Source organism: Mchenga conophoros, linkage group LG16, assembly GCF_057382185.1.
Source record: "Mchenga conophoros isolate Kocher_MC1m ecotype Shallow Benthic linkage group LG16, M_conophoros_male_GT1.1, whole genome shotgun sequence".
Lineage (NCBI taxonomy): Eukaryota > Metazoa > Chordata > Actinopteri > Cichliformes > Cichlidae > Mchenga > Mchenga conophoros.
The window spans coordinates 37,574,088-37,587,531 of NC_140541.1; positions in this window are offsets into that span (position 1 = coordinate 37,574,088).

Genomic DNA, 13,444 nt, shown 5'->3' on the forward strand with positions numbered 1-13,444 from the left:
GGTTCGAGCCCCGGCTTGGACAGTCTCGGTCGTTGTGTCCTTGGGCAAGACACTTCACCCGTTGCCTACTGGTGGTGGTCAGAGGGCCCGGTGGCGCCAGTGTCCGGCAGCCTCGCCTCTGTCAGTGCGCCCCAGGGTGGCTGTGGTTACAATGTAGCTTGCCATCACCAGTGTGTGAATGTGTGTGTGAATGGGTGGATGACTGGATATGTAAAGCGCTTTGGGGTCCTTAGGGACTAGTAAAAGCGCTATATAAATACAGGCCATTTACCATCTGGTAGTAAGAGAAAAAATGAGGTAGAAATGTGTTTCCTTCTAAGTTTGGTTGGGCTCTTCCAAGGGTGAGGAGCTTGGTCATTCAAGAGGGACTCGGATTAGAGCCGCTGCTCATCCACATCAAAAGGAGGCAGATGAGGAAGTTAAGGCATCTGATTAGGATGTCTCCTAGGCAAGGTGTTTCCCCGATGTCCTACAGGAAGGAGGCTCAGGGTTAAACCCAGGACTTGCAGGAGAGATAATGTCTCGGCTGGTTTGGGAATCAATCAGTGTCCCCTCGGATGCGCTGGAAGACGTGGGCAGGGAGGGGAAGTCTGGGCTTATCTGCTTAAACTGCTGCCTCTGTGACCTGAACCTGGATATGCGTCAGAAAATGGATGGATGGAATTAGTACACACAAACGTGCAAAATCAGCTTCAGCTAATGATTACACTACCATAGACCGTGAAAGATACGGAGGCAGTTTTTGGGCCTGAAGAGTGAAGCTAATGCAGACGTGCTTTATACTTCCATCCTTCCTAATAGTCAGCAGTTTCTTAACAAGCGCCAGTGTTGCCAACTCCTCAGTAAGGAAAATCGTAAATGTCTGTCCTAAAAGTCGCTAGAAGTCGCTAAATGGCGCCATAATTGGTCATGTTTATTTAATTGTAACCTAAGTTGTAGGAGAGAGAAATAACATCGTGGAAGAGACATAAAGTGAGTAAAAAACACCATAAATGCAGAATATATGTAAGAATATAAAGAATATATTTAGAACTACAAATTAAATTTCTTTTAGCAATTTTTTTTTTATGTCACAATTCCAACCCTGATCCTTTATCCCGACTTGGTACCGGCAAAAGTGACCCAAAATAGGCACTCTGGTGGAGTTTTTGTGTGTGTGTTTTTGAGTAGTTTCAAACCTTGTGATTCACAAAAAGTAAGAGTAAAAGAAGAACTGACTGTGTTACAGTCAGGGCGGGAGCAGCGGCTTCGCTCATGATTCATTTCCAGTCTGGATGCGTAGGGGTCAGAATCTCCTGCTCTGACAGCAGCTGGGGACGAATGCTGCGTGAGGACGATCCGCCGCCTGTCAGCGCTTTGGCACGGGCGAGGTGCCCACGGCATCACCCACAGCTTGTTGAGAGTAAGGGCGATACGTGCTTTCACGTCAAAAAGTGGTCATAAATCTCCCTAATAACACCAGCAAAAGTCGCCAGATTTATCACTGGTCACTTTTTTAGAAAGTCGCTAAGGGGGTCTGAAAACTTGCTAAATATAGCAACAAAGTTGCTAAGTTGGCAACACTGACAAGAGCCAAGTTGCTCAACTCCAGGCTTCAACACAGAACTGAAGGGTGGTTTAAGTCTCTAATATTTACATGTCCAAGTGGCCACCATCAGTCGACCAAAGAAACGTTTCCCCCCACCTTTTAAACTGAGTAAAACAAGCAAGCTAAAGAAGCTAAAGGATATACTCACATGAAGGAAGCTTTGCAGCATGTTTACTTAAACAGGTGGGATTGTGGTGGTGTCTGAAAAAAAAAACTAGCAAGAAACAGCTAGCTTACCTAGCAAGTGCTTGAGGAAGGCTTGCTAGCTGCTCAGACGCAGAGTATTAATGTCAAAATTACAATGCCAGGTCGTCTCAAATGAAGAGTCGTTGTTAGCGTCTCTCTACAGTTACTGTTCTGTCACTGTTCTTCTCTTTTTGCTAAGATCTAATTCTCATGACAAACATTGCCATCTTTAACTCAAACTGCAGTGTAGTAAGAATAAAGTCATGTAACGTTTGTCATGTTCATACCTGGCTGTTGGCAGTAGATTCGACTGTTAGACTGTCGACGCTCAATCACGCTATGTCGTCTTTGGTGTACCATGATGCTCATTAATGTCTGCTCAGAGCTGCCAAGCATCAGGATGATTCATCTATTGTGATAGCTGATCAAGGCTTCAACCTTTCTACTGTCTTTCCCTCAGCTCCACTCAGCATGCTACAGCTAGAAAACCCCTTCAAGCTTCTTTGTCGCTATGATTAAGCTCATGATCATTTCTCTAAATGCTGAAACTGCTTTAGTGAATGGGACAGAAGAAATTATATAAAAGGTTTATAGTTTCTCGCGACAACTACAGTGGATTTCAGCATCATAAGAGTGTATATTTTTGCAGGAAGTAACATAAAGGTTTCATCAGTGACTGAAATAAGTGTCAAACTTCCTGTGGCTGAGAGGTGCTTCCAGAGGGCTGAAAGACTCATTTCTGGCTCTAACAGAGTGGGCACATTTCCCCACAGACCAACGCTCTCGTTTACACATCATGTCAGATTTATACCTTCGAGGAGATTTGCGCCCCGCGTGTCCCTCAGTGTGTCTGTAGGTAGGAGGTGTATTCTTGCTCTGGGACATTGGAGATATGCATCTGCCTGACTCTGCATTCTCCGTTTTCTGTGACTCACCGCCCAGAAATCCACTCTGGTAGGTCTTCGCACACACATTCGCACACATATACAGACATGACAAATCCTGGGCTTCCACCGTCATGAGCTCACTGAAAAACAGCTGCCATTTGCTCACTGAGGTCAAATTAGGGAGAAACCATACTGCCTGTCTGTCTCCTTATCGGAATATATTCCTAAATATGCATCAGTATTCTGCTTTGTCCTCCCAGCTGCATTTACTTTTTCTTTCTGTTAGTCAAAGAACGAGTCTGGTTTAGCTGAACCTACATCTTCGTTTAGTAGCTGGGGTGTTAACGACAAAACCAGTGGAGCAGCAAGTTAACTGTAATCAAACCACACAGTTTTGAAATGTTGATAATATTTACTCACTGAATTTGGAAACTTGTGAACACATGGTGGATGAAAACTGAACCAGGACTCTAGTTTGTAAGCTAGTTGGTAAGGCAGAGGCTGCATTGTGTTTACAAACCAGTGCGGTTATTTAACTCTTTCTGTCAGCTCTACAGTAACGTTGGCGTGTACACACTTGATGCTAAAACCTATAATCTATCAAGAGGGGACGTTAAATTGGCCTTAAGAGGTTGGGAATGCATTATGTAAATGAATTTAATCACAAAAAAAACATGTGCATGTTTGCTCCTGTAAATGTGTGTGTTTCTGCATGTTTCTTTGCATGCATTTCATTTGGCTCAGCATCCTATCTAACTCAAAAACTTTTCTCCTCCCTTCCCTCTGGGAGAAACACATCACACACACACACACACAGAGGTGGGCCCATCAAACGGCAGGCTTTTCCCAGTGTGGTATGGTTAAATGATAGAGCATGAGCTCAGCGGCGGTTAGGCAGAGGACTGGAGGGCAAAGAGGAAAAACAGTCAGCTGCTTGGATATGAAGGCAAAGAGGGAGTGATGAATCTACACAGAGAAAGAGGAGAACAAGGGATGGATAGATGCAGAGAGGAAAGAAGGCACTGCTATGCAGTTCAGATTTGAGTTTATTTTATCCACACACGTGTTTCTATCATGCCACAACCTCATGACTGAGGGTTAGACTCCAAATCCACCGCTGAAAGCTCATATTGTGGATTTTGTGTAGACTGACGTTTTGAGGCCATTTGCATGATTACTGCTAAAGTTCTCATCCAGCAGAGGAAGTGCTTGCATGTGTGTGCTATGCTATTGACAGGAAGTAGAAAGATTTTGACACCACTGAAGAAATGTTCATAAGTTGCTGCTTTTCTTTCTTCTTTATATGATCTTTTCTGTGTGAGCACACTCTGTCCCTCCTCCTCCTCCTCCTCCTCCCTATGCTCACCTCCTTCTCTCCTCTGTGTTTGAACTCTGCTTAGTGTTGATACAAGAGCTACATATATGAACCCCCTCCTCTAATGACCCACAGTGGGGATCGCAGTGTTTAAGACAACACAGCGAGGGATCTTTGGTTTGTTATTTCTGGCTATGATTCATAAACCCTTTAGCATAAATGAACCGTGACTGACTCCAGGTCCCTCGAAAGGGTCTCACATTCTCACTGACATCATGTTGGGCTGAGAGTTCGGTGAGATTAGGTTTACATGTGTAACTGGAAGTTATAACTCTGTCACATTCATGACATCACTGAGATATCACAGCGCTGCGCTGAATCGGTTTGATCCTCAACAAGTCATTTAAGCTTTACAGCCAGTTTGACAGGTGATACTACTTTGTGTGTTTTTGTCTGTTGCCTGCACGTTGTTTGACTTTGACAGTAATTATCTTGACGATGTGCTGGGAGAGGCTGATAAGAGGTTCTCCTACAGTTTGAACCCTCCATTTACCAACAGATTTGAAAAGCATGATGCTGATTTATTCTTTCAGTATCTCTTAAGAACATAATAGTGCTCATGGGTGATGTCGGTGTTAGCCTTTGTACACACAGCCTTGAATGTGAAATGGAATATTCCTGGATTTAAGGAACGCTTACAGGCCAAACTTAACTGACTCATCTTTGTCTAAATCGCTGATGCGAAGGAGAAGCACGATGAGATGGGGGCAGGCAAAAGATAGAGATTAGAGAAGGGCTGGAGGAGGGGGAGGAGGTGAGAGTAGAGGAAGTGAGCGTGGATAAGAGAGATGTCTGAAAAAGAGAAACAGAGTGGAGGAGGAGGGAGTCTGATATACTGATTGTGGACTCAAGTTTAGTCTGGAAAACTTCCAACCCTGTGACAAAGGGGGAAAACCATGCTTGGGGTCATTCTCTTCTCTTTTCGTAAAGCCTCTGTTTGCTCAGAGAAGCTGCCAAGCTGAGCAGTGCTACACCTCTGAATCTTTACTTTCTAAAACTGGGCCTCCTTATTATCTTTGGTACAGGCATCATCAGAAAACAAGTCCTGTGGGGAGGAGGGCTTCGTGATGTTTTTAGGTCAGTGCAATTAACATGCTCATTTTGCACACCCCTTTGTGCATGGGCGTACATATGTATGCTCCTGGGTAAAAGTCTAGTTCAGTCTTTCTTTACAATGTGGTTCAGTAGTTCTGGAATTACAGAAAATGAGAAAAAAATGCTTTCGGGAGGTTTTTGTGGATTTCTGTGCTGTAAAATCAGAAAATCAAAATGTATTTCATGCATCCTTTTTGGAAATGTGAAAGGTCTGTATTCTTACACAAAGTGTTGTGGATTACGCTCTCTCGTGTACATAACATGTGAAAGAGCCCTGGTTTGATCCCAGGATGAAGCACAAATCGCTTTGGGCTCTCTCAGGAAAAGCATCTGGCATTAAAAATGTGCCAAATCAAACATGTGGAGCAGCCCCTGGCGAATAAGCTGAAAGTAGCTTTAATACTTCTGTATCAGTAAGTAAAATCAAACTGCCTTAGCGAGAGTTCAGTAATTTATGTTGTTGATTCTTAAATTGCACCCAAACAGCAAAGATTGTGCCAAAGACAACAGTTCCTTAAATGGCCGAGGCCGGCTTCAGAAGTGAGTCAGCTCTTGTTGGCTCCCATGGCAAAAGATTCAACTGTTCCCGAAGAAAGAAACGTGTTTACAGCACGGGACAAAAAATGATTGCGGTTCTTAACAGTGTTGTTGGTGGCAACTGTTGCAGTTATTATGCTTCTACCTGTTTCTCCAGCTAACTGAGAAACCTCACTCGACCTCTTATCTGTGCTTTCATTGGTTGGTAATTGATATTTTTTGATGATGTTATACGGGAAATTATAAGGCTTGGTCTGCAGTTTATTTTAGAGATTGTCCAGAAGTTTTCACTTCAGGTTTGTGATGAAAAACTGATGATTTATGTCAATTTTCACTCATTTTCAGGAAACTGTGCTGGAGTAGTGCCCAGGGTACACTTTGCTAAGTAAGCTCAGTAGCTAGCTGATAATTTGGTGCTCCAGCCTTTTGTCCAAATAAGGTAACTTCTGGCTCCCAAAAACAAAACATGGTCACAGGCCCCCTGGGACTGTGAGGATACATAAATCCAGCCATAAATGGCCATTGGAAAATATAATAAATCTATATACAGTCATGTAAAGAAGAACGTTTTCAGACGACTGTATTAGACGACTCTTTTCTGCTTAGAGGTAACATTTTCAGTTCAGTTGGAGCCCTGAGGAGATGTCACTGTGTCACTCTGTCAAATGTTAAGCAAATCCTTGAAGTTATTGCAGTTGCTCTGGCGTATTTGCAGAACGGATTACAGTGGATATGATTTACAGATTCAGTTTCAAATAGCATAAAGTCCGGGGTGCGGAAACAGCTTCTCTTTGTTTGTTTATAAAGGAGAGGATGAAGCCACTGATTGAAACCGGAGAAAGGGGGGACAGAGAGAAGGAGAGAGAAAGCTGAGGGGAGGATACAAAAAGATTAAAAGGGACAGAAGATAAAACATGACAAATTAGGGCCTCATCTGTTTGTCTTTGATCTTCAAAAATTCTCAAAGGAGAAATTTGTTTTCTGCCTAGCAACCCCAGAAGAAGGCTAATTAAGAGTTTATCTCGACTGGTAATGGCTAGCTTGAGAAGAGATGGTTTTACTGGCTGAAATTTGTGTGTATGTACGTGCGCGCACACGCACACACACGCACACAGACTTCCTTTAATCCAAGGCCAGAGCCCATCTTGCTGTTATGTTATCATGCTGTACTAATTGTAGTGACTTACAGGGCGATGGAAATATGGTAGACGCACACAAAAGCACGCACTGATTCACAAAGATCAATGCGCACACATTTACACAAATCATTTCTTTTTATAGTTACTGCGAGGCAGATTGACTGATTAAAGGTTTTAGCTGAAGGATGAATAAAAACATAAAAGCTCTCAGATCAACTCGGGTCATCCAGACTGGGAGGAGTATGAGAATGATTACAGAGGAGAAGAAGAAGAGACAATGGGCAGGAAAAGAAAGGGACAGCAGTTGTAGAAAATATAAGAGAGACCATAAGGAGCAAAAAGCAAAGAGGGAAAAACTGAAAAGAAGAGTGGGTCAAGTTTTGTGTGAGACCAACTCCCTCCTCTGCAACTCCCAAAAGTCCCTGTAATCCCCCCCGTGGCTGTTTGGATAAATGTGTTTGGCAGATGTGGTGGTCGCTATCAAATCTGATCAGCAGAAATCAAGAAGAAATTAGGGTTGACTCAAACAGACGAGGTTGTTGGTTAAAAAAACATTATACTGAAGAACGAGGAAAGAGTTTAGTGTGAGAAAATGGATGTGAGAAACCAAGTGAGCCAGAGTGGGAACCTGGCCTGGAAAAGACAGAAGAGGGCATGTGTGAAAATACCAGCCAGTCTTATATAATGAATAGCTTTTACATGTGTCTGCGCCTGCTCTTTGTTTGTTTGCACACAGTATAACCTTAGCCTGTGATATAAGATATGCTAAAACAGTGATTTTAGAGTCATTTGTAGTAAATCTGAGCAGTAAGTCAGTAGCTTGAATTTCTAATAGTTGCTTTTTATTGCCTTCAGTGTTTTCCTTCATGCACCATTATGGAAATATGTCTCTAAAGGAAACTATGGAGGGGATCTCTGGAAGTGTTTACACAGCCACTGTTGTGTTTCTGCACTCTATTTCAAGTCTGTACAATTACATATTAAGGGACACAATGCTTTGCTAATCCCATATTATTTAAGACTTTGTGAGTACACCGATGTCTGGTGTTTGTGGCTTTCTTTTTCATTGGTGGGATCATTTGGATAAACACGAGTTGGTGGGCAAAGCAAAGGGTTTGTTTTCAATGGGTGTCATTTTACGGTGGACATATGTTGTTTCAAACAACAGAACGTTAATGTTGCAACGTCTGAGGCATGCACACACACACACACACACACACACACACACACACACACACACACACACACACACACACACACACACACACACACACACCAGACCATGTCCTTCTATGGTGGTGAAAGGGTCTCAGAGTCTTGAGAACATGAAGTGGTGAATCATTGTTTTTTTCCACAGACATACAAGCAGCAAGTTCTTTTTTCTTCTTTTTGTTGTATCCTGTCTTGTGTTGGTTGTCAAACTGCTCAGCTGATGACAACAGTACACACAGTTACAAAGAAGTGAACTGAAATCAGTGCAAAGACTCTCCTTTGAATTCTTTCCTCTGTGATTTTCCCTTTAGCCGAGCCAGACAATCAAACCCAAGTCATCAGTTTTGTTGTTTCCTCTGTTTGTTAGCACTCGGGCCACATACACGTTGCAGATCTGCGTCACATATGGATTTCAAAATGCTAACCTAAACTAAAACCCAGTGAAATCATCAAAATTCAGGAAAGGTGGCGCGACAGTTTGAATGAATCAGTTCTTGTTTCTCAAGACGGGACTTTTGGAAAGTGCAAAATATTCATGACAGCATCAAAGTTTGAAAGCTGTGATTCAAAGACCCTGCAAGCAATTTGAAACAGGAGATGGTTTTATCTGTATTTTCATTAATACATTTAGAACTTGTATGCACTTATACAGTGCACACAGCATATGTGCATGTGCAGTAAGACCCAAAACAACATGTAAGGTTTCTGGTGCTTCTGCTCTTTCTCTCATTGAGCTGAGGTTGGATGAAGAAGACAGGAATTAATAATAACTAATGATTAAATGCAGAGAGGTGTATAAACACATAGTGGGTGAAGAAGAAACACCCTGCCTACACCCATTACAGTGTAACTAAAGGGTGCAGTTCTTCCTGAACAACAAGCAGAAGAAGAAGCTTCTCCTTTATTTTCCTGGTGTTCACAGGTACGAGTCTCCTCACTGGAAAAAGATCAACCTCTTTTTGAAAAGCTCAGAGATGCTGCATGAACTTATGCACACAGCTGTAAACATTATAAAAAACAGCGCTGTTGCTTTTCTGGTTAATTCTGTAAACATTTTAAAAGAGCCAGAGTCTAGAATGGGGGAAGTAGTTAATTAGTGCTGTGCTGTTGTACCCTACTTTAAACCTCATTTATCCAAATTAAAAGTCCCTGACTAAACAAGACTGGTTCTGAGTTTGTAGACTGTACAACTTGGAGCCTTTTCCCCACTTTAAAAACTCTGTTCAATGAAATATGACCAGATCTTAGAGCCAAATGTCAAATGGGGCACAAAGTAAATTGAATTTTAAACAGCTATTGAAAGTCAGAGTGAAAGAACGACTTCTGGGCTCATCATTCTTGCTTTGTGGTTTCCTTTGTGTGTCTAGACGAATATGACAATTAAATGAGGGGCTTGAAACTCACTTGTCTGTAATGAGTTTCAAATGCTGCAGAAAGTTGAAGACTGCAGAAAACGCACTTCAGTTTAATTCAACTTTATTAAGTAGTACCTGTAAAAGACGAATGGCGGACCAGACCACATTCCAACGCTTTCAGCGCACACTTTTATGTCCAGTTGTCGTACTTTTACACTTTCGGCTGCAGCTTTTCAGCCGCCAGCCGCGCACATCAACAACAACAGACAGTCAGGATCCAGCGCAGACTTTAATGCAGGGGAGGCGTGATGAGGCGTAAAGTAGTCTGAGTTTAATATGGCTTTTGTGTTGTTAACATGTTTAATGTTTTGTATTTTCTTCTATTTAATCTCAAAAAGCTCCTAAAACAGTCAGTGATCCCTGTTGACCTCCCTTGGCTTTTATTACCGCTAATCATTTATTTAAGCTCAGTTTTTAAAACCTTAGGATGTAACTACAGCCCAGCCCATGCAGCAGTATATGAATGACTAACCTCGTATTGTGGATGGATTATCTCAGTTGTTCTCCTGGCTGAAGTTTGGTCCTTTTACAGCATCCTGCCATGCGATTACATTTGTTCCTGACCACCGAGAACACTCACGTTAACTTTTATCGAGTGGAAAAAAAGTTAGCTTGTTTATATTATGCTAACATATCTGTGTCGCTAGCGGTCACGTAGCACATCATTATATACCAGCTAGCCAAACTTCAGTAACCCTACAAACGTCACTGCTGTTTAGTTTTCTGTCTTCATTTATGTTGGAAGTGATAGCAGAGCTGTACGTTTTAATTTGTTTCCAAAACCCCGCAGTCAGGACATGCTATATTGTATTTAGATAGAAGCTAGCGAGCTAACTTCCTGCTAACTTCTAAATTCCGTTTTCATGGATGCCTGGATGTTAAACTCAATTGTTACACCTGGTAGAGCAGAACGCTGATCATTTTATTAAAGATGAAAGACTTTAGACAGTTTTTCAACTCTCAGTAATGCCATAGTGATCGTTTGATATATGGACCTGCAGTTTAGGCCCAGACACGGCTATTGACGTCAGACTTTACGACCGGATTGCAAGGTAAAGACCCCACAATAATACAAAGGAATAAGTACCTGGATTAAAGTACACAAAGGTTTACTGTCACAGGCAAACAGAGTTAGCAGTGAGCGGAAATATAAAAGCAGAATGGCTAATCCTTCTATGAGGGAGTTGAAAAAAACTCTATAATGCTACGATCACAAAAGGAAAGGAGTCGTATATACAGTGTAAAACCAACGTCTGTGACTAGCGACCTGTCCACAGCCGCCCACTTGACAACCCTGAGATGGGTAAGCAGTTTGGAAAATGGATGGATGGATGCCAGCTGGACCAGGAGCTGCCAGCTGGACCAGGAGCTGGTGCCTGGTGAGAAAAAGCGTTCTTTGTTTTTTCCTTTTAACTTCTAGCTCAAACAGTACTGCAGCTGCACCTTAGCGAGCTGTAATACCTCTCAGCTGAGTTTTCTGTCATGTGGTATTTTTCCCTTCTAATTTCCACGTCTCTCTACACGCCACATTATTAGGCAGATTAATAAAGACCCAAAGGAGAGTGGGCTGCATAGGCTAACAGTCACTCTTCTGTTCTGATATGAGATTAGATATTTGGGGCAGGTCACTGCACAACATCAAAGACCTGACCTGGTATATCTGCCCCGGTTCAGTGGACAGGTAGTGTGTCCCAATAACGCCGCCCGTCTAGAGACATAAAAGGAACGTAGTCCTCCTCTCAGGCTCGTCTACCTCCTGCACACACACATATCGCTCTCTGTTTTCATGGAGCAGTAGATTTAAATCCCCCTCCTGGGGTAAGACATGATCATCTGGAGTCCGAACACAATTCAGAAGGAGACTTTCATATTTATTTGCACAAATGTTTGCCAAGTTATTACATAATTCATCCGTTCATGAATCAGCTCTCTTATTTTCATGATGTGTTGTCATTCGTTCCTTTTTTCTCACCAAACAAGGATTTTATGTTCTGTTTATGGCATATCCAGATGTCTCCAGATGTTTCCTTAAGAAGTAAAATGAGAACAAACACACCGATCTGATGTCAGCAGAAACACACACTACCTATCTCTCTTTGCATCCCATCCCTCGCTCGCTCCACCCAAAACAACTGATGTCTTTCCAATACTACTGGAGAAGTTGCATAGAGAATATGCATCTCCCAGTGTGTTTCCATTCACTGGTTTCCAGTCAGGCCAAACTGACTCATGCAGGTTATGACATAACACGCCGACTCAGAGAGAGGAGGAAAGGAAACAGAGCTGCAGTATCGTTTTATACTTCTTTCTCTCAAAAACCAAACGTATGACAGAGAGTACTGAAACAGCGCCACAATGCCTGACTGCAGGACCAAAACTCAACTCTAAGATCATTAAAAGACCAGCTCACTCATATTACACGACATACCCTGTGATACTCGCTTCTAGAGGGGTTTTCCACACAGATGATTTAAATCCAGGGTTCTCAGACTGTGGCAAGCCTTGATAACATCTTACAGAGCCTCTCTTCCATTCAAAGCGAATGAAGCTTGTAGTAGAAAGAGCTCTGAGTACGAGTCCAGTCCCTCATAATCCACTACACTTTTCCTCAGTGTGGGCAGCAAACCTCCAGAGCACGCTTAATGTTTTTAAGCAGCTTACTGAGAAGCTAGTGGAACTCATGGGTGTGGGATCAAGAGCTGGTGTCGGGTGTTTCCTTTCCTTTTTTATTAACCCTTTAACTTTAACTATTACAGGTAGCTGCCACTGTGTCTCAAACATGCAGCACTAACACTGGACCGAAACAAATCTAACAGCCACATCACTAAATGCTAAATGAAGCCGAGCGGCTATAAACTAGGGGAAAAAAATGAAAGAATGAATGAAATGAGGAAAGCCCACCATCCTCTGAACAGACACACTACAAAGATGAAGAAGCAGAGTTTGATGTGTGTGCTGGGTCTGTAAACTGGCACCCAGTCATTAAAAACACTTCCTGCTTCCAGTGAAATCCATCAGTCTGTGAGATTTCTGTTTGATGTGAGTGAAACAGAGCGAATGAACTTTTTAAATTGTGCCATTGACAGCTCTGAAAGAGGACATTTGATAGAAATTCAGCATGAATGGAAGGATCACACACACCTGTGAGACAAGCATGTCTGCAGTAATCCATACTAATGTTAATCTCAAGTACAAAGCAAAGTGACTGCGTGGGGTAATCCCTGCGTAGTTGCTGCCTTTCCAGCAGCAATTTGTAATGCAACAAGTTGCAGTGAATGTTTCTGCTCAGCTGTGGATGACAGATGGAAAAATGATGAGGTGTCTTTAGCCTCCGGCCCAAACCTTGAGGGTCCCTTGTAGACTACATTGTTGTCGTGATACTTTGCACACACACACACACACACACACACACACACACACACACACACACACACACACACACACACACACACACACGTAGGGACCTTCCAAAAACATCTCCATCTGTAGTTATGTGCCTCTAATTAGAACATGACTGTGTGTGACTCACATCAGAGAGAAGTCATCATTTCCCAGCTCTCCTGTTTCCATGCCCTCTGTGCTTAGTAACTGTTTCTCTACAGCATTGCAGTGACTCAACAAAACATATCTGGAAGCGAGGCTGTTGGAGACTTTGCCTTCTTTAATTTCATTGCTTTGTCTTTTTTTTGTTTTGTTTTGTTTTTTTACTTTTTCTTGTCCCTCGTTTCTTCATTTCTCTGGTTCCTCTTTCGGGTGCCCTGTTCTGCATTCGAGTTATGACTTAGGAATTCCTCACCAGTGTTATGGTGTAACCATGGCAACCCCAGTCTGAATATCCCATGGTAACTAGACTGATGCTTCATATAAGTCTCACAATATTAGTTATTTTTATTCCCTTTAAACGTTAAATTTGGCAAACAGCCTCCCGTGATCTGTTCTTTTTTTTCAGGTTTTATTTTAGAAAAGAAACTAAAAAGATAAATAAATTTTTATGTGAGGGAAAGGTCATT